This window comes from Acanthopagrus latus, chromosome 17, assembly GCF_904848185.1.
Source record: "Acanthopagrus latus isolate v.2019 chromosome 17, fAcaLat1.1, whole genome shotgun sequence".
Classification (NCBI taxonomy): domain Eukaryota; kingdom Metazoa; phylum Chordata; class Actinopteri; order Spariformes; family Sparidae; genus Acanthopagrus; species Acanthopagrus latus.
The window spans coordinates 3,360,036-3,374,120 of NC_051055.1; the positions used below are offsets into that span (position 1 = coordinate 3,360,036).

At 40.2% G+C, this 14,085-nt stretch overlaps 1 protein-coding gene across 2 annotated transcripts in view; it reads right to left on the reverse strand.

Annotated features, from left to right (window-relative positions):
• Window positions 1–14,085, reverse strand: part of grik2 (glutamate receptor, ionotropic, kainate 2) — a 266,601-nt gene that overhangs the window by 122,712 nt on the left and 129,804 nt on the right. The gene's annotated exons all lie outside the window — the stretch shown is intronic.

Below are 14,085 nucleotides of genomic sequence, written 5' to 3' on the forward strand. Positions count from 1 at the left end.
AAATTAAAAACTATTTTGCGTCTGGAAGATAAAATGTTGAGTCGAAAAAAAAAAAAAAAAGTGGGAAACGTCCAACAGAAAAAAAAAATAAGAGGAGGGGGGGGTTGATGTCAGCCCCTCACCATTTACGGCGCAGAATTGTGTCGCAATAATGTGCCTCAATAGGAGAGGAAATTGACTGTGTAAAGCTGAATCATTACTATGGCTGGCTTTCCTTTGTAACGACAATATGTGTCTCTCCACATCCCATCAGAGTACATGCCCCTAAAATGACGCCAGGAAATGAGTCCTGAAGATGACTGCTGGCTGCCAATGAGAGCGATAGGGATGACAACTAGAGGATCGCCACAAACCATTAACACACAGAGCAAGGCTGGGTATGAGCATTGTATTGAGATACTTGACAGGATTCAGGGCACGAAAGGCAAGCGCTCATGGGATTTGAGGCGCAGCAGTGAAAATGGCAACCAACAAAATCGTATCAGCCTGGTGCCCCAACAGATTTCTGCTGAACAAGTTGAAACATCAATAGTTAAAAGCTCTGACAGAGAGATGAACTCAGATCTGTCAAACATCTACCACATCAATGCCTGTCAATACCACTGATGATGTAATTAATCCCCAGCATTAATGTATCAAGGCCGTGTTTCTCATGGGTCAGCTTCCCAATCTGTAACCGACAGACTAGCATAAATACACTTTTATTTTAACGACGGTGACTATAAAAGAACTGGCTACAGTGCAGTCTAATCTTGTCTAATGCTCTATTGCTGTTTCGGTCACACTGGTCTGAAAGTCTATCCCATCATGCACCTGGACACACTCCAATTTATGGTAGGACAACCTTAACACCAGACAAAAATGTCAATATTGGACTATTCTTTGCTGACATTTGTTACAGTCTGGTGGTTCAAATACTCTCGGCAGCAAGCAGTCATGGGAATGGGTTCTTATAACTTCCAACACTGATCACCAATGGGAAACAATCATGTTAAATAGCAAAATGAAATGTAGCAATTACGAAACTCACTTTAATACCATACATACATTGCAAACTAATCCATATTGTGGGCAAATATGAAATGACTGTTGTTATGTATGTGTAACAGGCTGGCCACACTAGCTGCATGAGCAGCTTCCTGCTTTGAATTTCAGCCATGTTAACAGGTTAGATAATCCACACTGGCAGCAGGAGTCGCACTCCTCACATGCGTGTCAAGCAAGGCTGCAGCAGCACTTCATCTAGAGATCACCTCTTTTTACCACGATAAGTACGCATATGAGCATTTCACTAAAGCTTTAATGTCTCTGTCCATCGAATGAGTCCCAGACATGAAAAGAATACACGCAGCAGGTCGCTCTTTCACCGGGGTAAAGGAAAATCATGCCATCGTCCTTACTGATAATTATCTAAGGGATAGGACAGATAGGGCAGGTAGCAGCTGTGCTGCAGCAGCACCACTGCCTGTATAATTATGTATATGTGCATTTAATGTGGCTCTATCCAGAAATTCAGACATTTGGGGTTACAACTAATAACTAAGCATCATCCATATTACATTGTCCTATTGAGCTTAGTCCTCTTCAGCCTACACACCTGAACTAAATAGATATCAGAAGGTTTTTTTTTTTGTTTGTTTGTTTGTTTTTTGCTGGAAAGACTCACACATGTTCTCCAACAGGACCTGAATGTGTGTTTGGAGCCCTGTATTAGATCTGATTAGCAGTGACTGTGCTAATTTAGATTTAATCAAATTTAATTGCTATTGTAGCTACTATAATGAAGATTATGATTTGTGTTTGTGTGTTGTTTTGTGTTTTTTTTCTGTGTCTGTTAGTCTAATTGCAGTTGACTGTTGTCTAGGTCGACTATTTATGTTATGTGCCTTGCTTTCTGGCGGTAACATTAAGATTGTAACCTATATGAATTGAAAATTAAACAGCTGAAATTAAGGGACAAAAGGCCAAATGGCATCTTGTCCCATGCTGTCTTAGGGTTACGTTATGTTTAGCCAACAGAAACTGTTGATTTAGGTTAGAGAAACAGGCCACAGTGGTTTGTTAGGGGTTGAGGCACTGAACATTAACACAATGTCCCTGGTTCTAGTCCAGTCAAAATGTTAGAGGAATATTGTGGTATGGATAACATAAAATACAACATTAAATGCAAAGACAACAGTGGATATGCAGATTCTGGACACACAAATGTATATAGATGTCTGCATAGATGCTCCACATGTGTGCTTGACTGGGTGCACAATCATCATCATCATAATTTTTGGGCCGGGGCACAAGTGTCCACGCTAACGTCTGCAGGCAAGCGCTGATGAGCATTACACACTGACCCTGACAGCTCTACAGACAAGTGCAAGTGTCAGCTCGGGTATATACATGGAGACACACAACAACATTCGCAGCAATACTTAGAGGAACATCAGATTTACCTATAGGCATCCTTTAAGCCATTGCACCACAGGTTATCTTTTTAAGACTGTGATAATTAAAAAAAATTTAAAAAAAATTAAAAAAGATAAATCAAGTTGTCTTCATTTTAGGTTATTTATATTTTTTTTGGTAGAGTTAGAGTAAAGGTCAGGGCGACAGAGATCATTAAATACCTTTGCTCTACAAGCGGGTAAAATACTCATGCCATCACAATGTGCATCTTCTTTTGCATAATTACTGAAAACAATAGAATACGGTAGCATGCGCACTGCAGTCGCTGGAGCGGTTCAAGACGATGTTTGTGTTTCCAGCAGTTGCAGCACAGCTAGTTTCAGCAGCGTCCCAGAAGGGGCTCTGATCTCTGCTCTGCAGAGAATGCGCATATTTTGGATGGACGTCGACCACAGCCGCGTCAATCTGCACAGAGGAGATCGAGCCGGACAGGAGGACAGACAGCTGAACAGCACACTGCATCTGGTCAGTTTTCTAAATTGGAGAAATTATAAAATTAACGCACTCTGAGCAAGTGAAATGAATTTGGCAAGTTGCAAATGAGCTTTGTGCTTAGGTCTGGTTATTTTTCAGTCTCACACTCAAAGGTGGAATAAGCGCATGAAACACGTCCTTATACAATGTCTGTGTTTCCTCTGCTGTTGAAACATTAAAGTCAACTCTTGCTGTCTCCCTCTGCACATGCCAGCATTTACGCAGATACAGTAAACAGACCAGAAGTAAAATCAGAGCAGGCGGTGTAAAAAATGAAAACCAAAGAAAGAAAGTCACCAAACAAAGCCCAATACACAAGCTGCTTATTGTTTCTTTCATGGTCTATCTTTGAAGGTGGTACAAAATAAATGTTTCTGTGGTATATACATAAAAATAAAAAAAAAAAATAAAAAAAAAACCATCCCATCTAAAATGAAATGAATCTCAGTCTGTATGTCTGTCCAACTGTTCACCCAGGCAACTTCAAGCTTGTGTGTACTGCTCAAGGAAGAGCAGTGTCGAGGGTGGAGCTGTTCGAATGAGTGGAAGAAAGCTGCAAGCTACAATACCACAGGCCAAAGCAATGGGCCCAGGGCACACAGGCATGACTTGAACAGACTCGTGAGGAGAAAGGAGTGACAAGAGTTATCTGAAGCAGAGTGTTTGTTAGCAGGGTTACAGTAGGGCTTTACTATTAGATTTTCTTTCCAGCAGTTTTGAATCTTCAGATGAGATAAAGAGCCTGGCTTTGTGCACGCATGACACCTCCACTGCTACAATGGAGACACGCTGAGGGTACCTGTGCTGCTTCTCTGTTCCCTTTATTTTCTGTCATCTCTTTACTGTCTGTGATAGAAATGTAAAAAAAAAAGAAGAAAAGAAAAAAAAAAACACCTTAAAATACATCAGGGATAAGATCATTCCTCTGCACAAGGAATTGTTTTTTTCCTTTAACAAATAATTTTCCACTTAAAGGAATGAATCCACAGAAGTGTAGAGCAACCGTGAGCAAATATACAAAGCAAATTTAAAAATACACCATAAGAAGAGATTTCGCCTGTTATTTATATCATACATCATTCAATATGAGTTTGTCTCATGTTATTTTTGATGTGAATTACATAGTGTATTGTTAGTAGGGTCTGAAAAAGAAAGCTATGTTGTGTTATCAACCCTGTCTTCTAAAGATCAGATCTGTGTTGGTGGCGATGTCTTTACAGTTAAGGGAATCCTTCGGTTTTGTACTGAGAGGTGGTATGGGTGGGTTATGAAACAATAGCAATAATAATAATAACAAAAAAACTACAATATTCCCAACACACAAAGCATTTAATGGCGATGCGAGCTATGGACAAGTAATGTACAAGGGACCATAAAACCCCACAAACCTCAGCAGTACAATAATACACAATAACAAGTGGTGCTAACGGAGCATATTAGAGCAGAGTTACAGCCCCAGCAGCTCTGCCATCCAGCTGCGAGCCAGCGCTGTAAATTCCTGCTACTATATAACATCTTCTTGGATCTCTTCACCTCCGAGGAACGGATCCTTCACTCCTTAAATTCATTAGGAGAGCCTAATAGATTATTTTCTTAATTATTCCTCCATTCAGAGGAGACTTCACTCATCCTCTCCTGCCAGATTACTACAGCTGGTGATATGATACTATATTTTTAATCTTTTTTTTTTTCTTTTTCTTTTTTTTCTTTTTCTGTAAAGCAGGCAGTGAGAATGTCCCGCTCTCTCCTCCTCGAGCATTCTTTTGTTGTTGTCAGTTTGAACAAGCGCCTGATTAAATAGAAACAATGATGCAAATTTCAATTCACAAATTGGAAAAGCTAATCCTCTGCTTAAGATATCCTTGGGGTAGGAAGATTGGAGACTCTGCCGAGGGAGCATGGGCTGAAAATAATGCACTACAAATTTTCTGCGGGCGTATGGGGGCATGTGTTCCAGTGATCTAGGTCAGATCGCTTGTGTTTTTTGTGTATGTCTGTGTTCTAGTGTGCTACATTACTGTTTTCACAGAAAGGTAGGTAGCATAGTTGTAGGAGAAAAATGGAGATGTTAGTGAAGGTGGATATAGAGATGTGTGACTGCGCAATCTCGTGAAAATCTAACCAACCCTGATTTTTCATTTGCGGTCCTTGAAATGGTGATTTATTGAGAAGGCGTAGCTGAGGGTGACATTCAGGACGGCCCTTTCTTTCAGAGTCAGAGCGGAATTTCATCTGGAGGAGACTTTCTTTTCAGTGTCAAAGCGGCGTTTCATCAAACTAACCAGTATCCACTTCCTCTGCATGTAATTAAAGAGCCTTTTAAATAGAGCTCGGCTGAATGATCACTCGTTGTCTGTCATGTGAGCAGTCCGCCACCCGATATGAACAGCAGAGAGCCTTCTCAACTCAAGCGATGAACACGAAAGAAAATGGAGAAACAAAAAAAAAAAAAAAGATAAAACATTATGTGCTCTTCTTCAGGAGGTGCATAGACATTTACACACAGACACAGAAAATCATTGAGATCTTGCCAAAGGTCTAAGCTCTAGCTAATCTTTTAATTTGATCTTAACAAAAGGAAGTGCAGCGTCTAAAATGCTTGTGCCACATGTAGTGTGTACTATGAAAATCATTTTGTATCCTCAAGATGTAATGTGATTTCCAGAATTCCTTTTTTTTTTTTTTTCTCTTTTACAAAGGGGCATAATGCTGCTCAGACGACTACAGAAACAGTATCCAAAGCAGAGGGAGCTCCCAGCTTCTCCCTGATGAAGCCATTTACAAGAGCTGATGGAACAGCTTCTTTCTGTCACCGCAATCTAAGCAGAAGGCAGAAGGAGGGAGGGGAAGGCACAGAGAAACAATTAGCCTGGGGGTCCTTGGGATCATAAGTAATAATTTGAGTGAAATTAAGTGGCAGGTTTAACAAGCAGGGATAATTTCACTTTTCCATTCTTCCTGGGGGAAATCTGGCCTTTAATTGAGTTAACACTTTTTTGTTTGGCAAACACTCCTAAAGCAGGCCAAGACTGCCACTGTGTCTCATTACCGACACCCAGAATTGGTGTCAGTGCCCAACCATATCCTACCATCTCTCCGTCTGGCCTGTTGCCCTCCTCCATATCTTTCTCTTCCTCATCCCACACACCCACACGCTCAGTTTTTTCAGCTGCTTTTGGATTTCAGCCCTGTCACATTGTGAATGTCCTTAAACTTCTCGCATGACGAAAATACTAACACGAATATTGCTCAATGCCCATTAAATAGAAATGCATGAAAATTTTGTATATTCATACAATTATTTCTGGTTTATAAAACATAGATCTGGATAACTGAAAACAACACAGGTTTTTATACTGGGCTAGGTCCACGGATGTAGACAGAAGGCGGTACATTAGGGGTCTGTTTAGGTCCGCCAATTGGACGCCTCGGAGCGTACACTTTTTTCCAGCTCCACTGCTACGTAAATTTTGTGTTAGATGGGCGGAGGTGTCGATGATGTGCACTGTTGCGTGACCCACAGCCGGGGAGTTTTAAAACCAGGAAACAGCTGATCACAGCAGTCAGTCCATCACTTCATCCGCAGATGTCAAGACGAGCAACTGGACAGTTGCTGAGATCCAGGAGATGGTGGTGTCCGCTTGCTGTTTTAGCGGCAAGCTACTAACGGTTGCTACTTTCAAATTAAAAGCCCCCCCGCTAAGAACCCCGTTCTAAACTCCAATGGGGTGCAATGCAAAGCTCTTATTTTGAAGACAAATTCGACCTGCTTCACTGTTAACGCCAAACTTCATGCTTCACGTCACATGTTTACTCCTACTCCAGTGGCGGCCAAGTGGTAGTCTTTTTGAAAAGAGGGAATATTACACCTCTCTTTTAGATAGACAAGGCAGCACATTGCAGCCTTTACCTTGCTGCAAATGTGCCACCTTTTCTATCTTAAAGGGGCTAATGTTGCTGGCAGAAATGGAGGGGGTCAATAAAGTCAGTAGGATTGTACTATATCATGTTTATATGTACGTATATATGTCTATTCTATTTCTGAACTAGCATAAAGTATATTTCTGCTATTGGTTTTGTCTTTTGTAATCTCTCATTTGGCTGCTGGGACATCTGCGAAACATTAAAGATTCTGATTCTGATTCATTCTCTAGAGAACATGAATGTCTGTAAAACAATCCCCTACCGATCCACCCAGTATTTGTTGAGTTATTTAAGTCCGGACCAAAGTCCCAAAATCAAAAATATGTATTTTTTGTGCATATGCTCACTTACAAATACATTACATCCTCATTCAGATAAATAGCAGTATAGGTGAACAAAAAATAGGTATCTTTGATTTCAGGAACTGTCCCTTTAAGAATATCTGTGAGTATAAGAATCTCCAGAGGTTGAGGCTGAAGAAATAAACAATTTCCTTTCACTGTCTGTGTCACTCTGGTGCTGTTTGTGTTTGATTCTGTCAATAAAAGTGAGAACATCCCCACCACTTTGCTGCCTGATCATTTCACCCCCCAAAAAACATCTGTTGACAATGCCTCCCGTTGAGTCCATTGTGGTCCATTACTGGAGCTACAAAGTGAGGCGTAGGTGGTAGATTGTTGTTATTTGGACACTATCCACCCCCACCCCCAAACCCCATTTCAACCCCCCGCCCGGTATCCTGCAGACTGTCTAATAATGTCATGGAAGCCTCTATGTTGGGGATATTGAGCAGTACAGTAGGTAAACAATGGGAGGGGTGTGTAGAGGATGGTGTGTATGCCTCAGTGTGTGTGTGTGTGTGTGTGTGTGTGTGTGTGTGTGTGTGTGTGTGTGTGTGTGTGGAGGGTGGATGGTTTGAGGGGCTGTTATTGTGAAACAGAAGGAAAGCAGTGGCGCCGTCACAGTGCCAGGCAGGACCCGGGATAACGGAGAACTCAATGGAGTGTTAAATGGGAAATCATCTGTTTTCAGCCACAGATTTAATGTCATTGCTGCTCTCACTCTGCCTCGCTCTGCTATTTCATTCGCTGCTGTCTCCCCCTCCTGCGTCTCTTTACTTCTGTGCTTTGTCGTGTCCAAATTCCCCCCAATCTCTTTGCAAACCGCAAATTTCGCACTGCCCTCTCTTTGCAGGTTTTCTCCGCCTGTCTACTTTAGATAGTTTCTTTCTTTCTTTTTTTTTTTTTTTCCTTTTCTCTCTCAGCCATCCTTCCACTATGTCCTCATCATCATGGCAACTGCTGGCCCTCAGGTTATTTCACATACCGTGGGCAGTTTCCACCTCATGTTCACAATTGGCCATTTGGGCCTGCAGTGTCAGTCCATGTGCCCTTACATTGTCTCTTTCTGCATAACGCTCAGAGCGTCTCTCATTAGGACGTCTCCATTAGCAATTTGACAAGATGACCGGAGAGAACCCTCAAACTTACAAAACATCCCACCACCACTTCCATCAATTCCGCCTCCGCTGCGAAGCGGACACATTCCTCCATCTCCCTGACCAGATTAATTTATCCATTTACAGCCTCAGTTAATGGCTTAACTCATGGAGAAAGTCATCAAGTGTTATGGCTTTAAATGAGGGTAAGCTGATTTAAAAACATTCCCGATTTGTAATTGTTTTTTTTTTTTTTTTTTTGGTTGTTGTTTTTAGCACAGTGTTGAATTAAGCAGATGGCCGTTAAGTCGACACTTTCACTTGCACAAAGCGCCAGAATGAGTGTGTGATTCAACCAGAGGACCATTTGTTCTTACAGAGGAGCTTCTTGATTATCCATACAATCCCTTTGCTTTATGAAGAGTGGTAGAAAACAATATCGACTCTGTGCATGCTCCTCACTCTGAAAGACAGAAAAATCTAACTTTTTTTTTGACCCCACGTTTTGTTACATGTATTAATAAACAACGGAGGGTACCTTGTTCTGAAGGGTGGCAGTTTTTTGATGTGCGCAATTTTCTTTGACCCTCCTCATCTAGTTCTGCTTTAGCTAGTGATTTCATCCACAAAGGAACACGGTTCATCCTGGCAGTGAAAGGGAAGGTAATAGCTGAAATTCCGTCATGTAGTATCATGCACCATAATACTTCAGTGTTGTTCAAAGACTATTCAGACACACAATAATGTTGCACTGTGTGACATGATCCTTCATTACTATTCATTTTGATTCAATACACCATCCTGCTGCCCCAGATACTCACTAGAGCACCAAATGTGGATTAATCCACCACTTAAATTAGTCCTCAACAATTGACCTAGTAATTCCTTCAGTAATATTTGTTACAAACTACAGTGTCTCCAGCTCTTCTTTTAATGAATATATTTATGAGCAGATCTCCAACAACTACATAGAAACTAATGAACTTAGAGTTGGAATCAAAAGAAAAAAAAATGACTATCCTTCTTGAGGATTACTTACAGAGAAAGAAATATTGCTGAGTTTGTATTATCACCTCATTAATACTGTAAATATTGTCACATGTGATGGAATTATCTAGTAATGTTCACCGATTGTCACATAGCTAATCAATTGCAGGTGGTGTCATTCTCTTGAAAGGATTTGGAAAATAAAAGTGCAACATGCTTAAATGGGTCGCCAAATATACCTGGGCGGCAGTTAGTATGCCTGGGTTGGCCACCCAAGTAAAGTCTGGATATGGGAAACACTGGTATGTCCTGTGATGAAGGGACGTCTATTGAAGTTAGCATGCTAACCAGCTAGTCTCAGAACATGCTGTGTCATAATACAATTGTGTACTGAAAAGAGAAGAGTCCCCATTATATAGTTTCAGTTAGGATATAAATGTCAACTTTTAGTTTAGTTAATCAAAAACATGAACTCAAAACTACAGCTAACTACTCTGGTGATACGCTGCCCCAGTTATTGGAGCTACTGGCCTTATTACATAAATTACAACTCAAAATGTTAAAATAAATAAATAAATAAATAAAAAATAAATAAATAATAAAAAATGGCGCAAAATGTATTGTCCACCTACCAACAGGGGGAGGCATGTCACCACTAATTGTTGCAACTGTAGCTACCCTTAGCTAGTTAGCTCTGTTACCCGTGCAGCTAGCGGTTTGGACTGGGAGCCCAGGGGAATGTTAGTGCTTACCCCACTGACAGAGGAGCTTTGGACCTTTGTACCGCTGTTGCCAACTCCTCAGTAAGGAAAGTCGCTATGGACTGTCGCCAATTTGCATTACTGGCTGTGTGCGTTTAATTGTAATGGATGCTGTAGAGGAGGTGAATAACGTTGTGAGAGAGAAACAAAGTAAGTAAAAAATACCCTTAAAATATGTTTAAAACTACAAATGAACTCATTTTAGTGCAGTGATTTATTTTAGACAGCTGTGAGGGACTGAAGACCGGGCCGCCTGTCAGTGCCTTGGGATGGGGAGGGGCCACGGCAGCGCCTGCTACTGGCTGAGAAGTGTAAGAATGATACATGCTTTCAAGTCAGAGTCTCCAAAAGTCTCGCTAGATTTGTCGCTAGTCGCTTTTTGAAAAAGAGTCACCAGAGGGGTCTGAAAACTTGCTAAATATCGCGAAAAAGTTGCTAAATTGGCAACATTGCTTTGGACTGCTATCCATTCACATTCTGATTTAAATATGCATAAGTTGTGTGTATATAATCATGCAGAAGTAATTCATTGCACTTTTTATTTTTTTACATTTATTACCATTCTAGCACATTATCATAACTCCAATTCCTTTTCCCATTATTTTTCAAATAGGATCTGAATAGTTCCCAATCTAATCTGACACATTTGCAGCAGTGAGGATGCAAAGAAGGCAATCAAACACCAAAACTCAATGAAGTCACACCTGTCACAAACCTGACACTTCTGAGCAGCTTAATACTCTTCAGGAAAACACGATATGTTGAAGCTATAGGCAGCCAGTCTGCATAGATCAACAGATATCATCTGACCTGGTGTCATGCCTGGACAACCAGAAGGAGGGGTGGACTGCTAGTGGCTGCTGGCTGCCGTGTTGCATTGAAATTGTACATCAAGTCAAATTCAAAGACAATTCATGGCTACCATACACACGTGTAGGTCGTCGAAGGATCTCAAATAAAAAGTAAAAACAAATTGTATATAAATAATTAATGCTGTACACATTATTAAAGGACATTGTTCAGCTAATCTTTTTCTTTGTTTTAATATCATATTGTGGAATATTTTTCATTTTATCGTTCAGTGAGGTTTGGGTATCCTTACATCCCTACAAGTTACGTCTGATATCTAATACCGGATATGCTAACCTTTTCAGTGATATGATAGCTAATCTCAAACTATGATTTTGAATCCAACTCTCCATGCTTTCACTGTCTATGAACAACATTTTAGTTGTTCTTTAACACCACAGTGATGGCTGTATGTTTAAGCTCAAGGCTGGATAAATACAGATGATATTATGAGCTCTATCCTGCGTTAATACATTGCTGTGACATTGTTTATTATGTTCCCAGCAGATACAATTTCCACCTACAGTCCTGAAGACCACAGGCTGAGGAAACAGCTATGTATCTGCTTAAACATCTTCAATAAACCTCTCAGGGAACCATTTGATAAGAGTCCCTCACAGTAAATGAATAGTTAGGGAACAATCCGCCAGAATACCTTGACTGCTTGAAGTCCCTTTGATTTTAAGGTAAGAAGGCGACAGCCCTGGGGCCTTGGGTTTGAGCTTCCTTTGTGTTAAAGTATGTCTGAACATCTTCAGGTCTGAGTCTGACTCAAGCATACAGTTTGATCTGTCTCCTGACAATACACTATAACTTGAGTAATAATGAGCTTTCACAGGCACTGATGACTCAGTGTCGGCTGTGTTACTGAGTGCATCAAGGTACCAAATTAACTTTAGTTTGGCTTCTGATAAATAAACGGACAGCTGTATCAATCCCACATCCCCACAGCCTATTCTTTACATCATGTCCTCAGCCAGGGAACAGTACAGCCTATTTACTGTTACTGCTGCAGAGAGCATGACAAGAGAACAAGGTAGAGGTGAATTAAAGGTCATCTTGCTAATGCCAGACATTGTTCATGACTTTTTTCCTCTGATTCAGAAAAACCTTTGCTTTGCTACTAATTTTCATGACTTCTTCTAGTTTGGGGTCACAACAGTCGACCTTGTATTAAATTACAATTCAGGACTGAGAGATTGGAAAGAAAATGAAAAATAAGTTGATAGAATAGTGTAGAGCAAGGAAAAAAAAAAACACTTCCATCTCTGTTTTGTTTCATTTAACTTTAGATAAGTAAATGATGTTGCCATGTTATACGCAGTTTATGAGACAAGTTCATCTACTGAGGAAATTACAGTATTTTTATGTCAAAATTATAAAAAGATATCCATTATTGATTACGATGATTTATGTCATCTGGTGTCAATTGATTGAAAAAAATATTAAATTGCAATGTGTAGGGACCCTGGTGATACTACGAACAAAGTTTCATGTTGTGTCGAGCCTTCTTATTATTTCAAAAATAGCAATTTTGATGCTAGCATTAAAGTGCCCCATGCACTCCCATTGAAAATGAGTTTAAGCCAAAAACGAAAATACGGTCAAGCTTAAAACTGCCTCTTTCATCGTAATTATGCTTTTACACAAAGGCTTGACTCATATACAATGACAAAAAAAAAAAGCCTCGGTTGCATTTTGGCAAGAGATCCACTTTAACATGTTTTATCTGCTCTAAATGTACCTTACAGGGACATTTCTGCAGATTTCAATATTCTTATCAACATGGGAGTGGACAAATATGCTTACTTTATACAAAAGCATGTTTATTATTAGTATTGAAACAATACAAAACAATGACAAATACTGTCCAGAATAACCTCAACGGTACTGAATGCTCAAAGCAAGCTGCAGCCACCCATTTAGCTATCAACAGCTATAACTGTTGAAAGTCTGTCTCATGTTAAGTAGTTCAAGCGTCTCCACTGCAAACTATTTAGCATGGTCTGCCTTTGGTGAGGGGGAGGAGGGCTCTCTGCATCAACTGTGTTTGGCCAGCAAGTTGTATTTGAGACTGGACGTACTCCAGTGGTAACTCAGTTCACAACTCCAGTAAATGCAAATAACTTTGTTCTTGTGGAGAGAACCATCTGGCACTCACAACACCCTTTTCTGTTTCCGATTCTGCTCAGGGAGATTTATTTCTGCTGCCATCCACAATATTACTGCTGCATCACTGCTGGAGTCAAAAAAACAGAAATTTGTGTTAACTTGTTATTACTGCGTTAAGTTTAATAGCCATAGTTATAAGGTGTGCTTGGACGCACAAGGTAACACAGATGTGCCACGGAAATGTAGAAATAAAGGCACATCTTTCAAACGATGATCATTGAATTGATATATTTATCTAGATCAATGGATCATTACACCTGTATTTTTTTTTTCATTATTTAGTCTCTAATGGAGAAGGGAACTAGAGAGATATGTTGCCAGGTGGCAGTTTCACTGGATCCCTAGTCAGCCGTGATTTTAGCGACATATTATGTGCGAGATGGCAGAAAAATAGCTGAAGGTGAGACCAAGATTTATAGAGAACCAAGTTAATGCCAGGAGTGTCATTATTCTATAAGCATTAGATTGTTTAATCAACCTTTACGTCATGATGATATGTTAAAGCAACAAAAAGCTGTCTATTGCCAGTTTAATATAATCTCAGATCCTTTTATACTTTCAGTTCTCAGTGTGATAATCAAAGGGAATAATCTGCAAATGCTCTTCAATCTTTAACTTTTACATAATAACACAGAACTGAATCTATAATGTCTCCAGCTGCAGCACTCAATAAACTGTAAGGTTGTGCTGAGTATGTGCTACACTGCAATGCCACATTCCATTTGATCATGGTTTGTGCAATTATATGGCTATCAAACCTGCCTGCCTCTGTCTGCTGTGAGAGCATGCACAGCCAGAAGAAAAACACCCATAGTGTTGCATTTGATCTCCTTCAAAACAACACAAATGAGTTTTAAGTCTTTAAGCGAAGCTTTGCTAATTAAAAACACTCCTACTCCGTCAAGCATACTAATGCCAAGGCCGTGAATGGACTGTAGACATGACTATAAGCGGAGCTGTGCCATATTGCTTTAGAAGCAGAATCCACTGTCCCATGACTAAGACATACTGTCAAGAGGACTA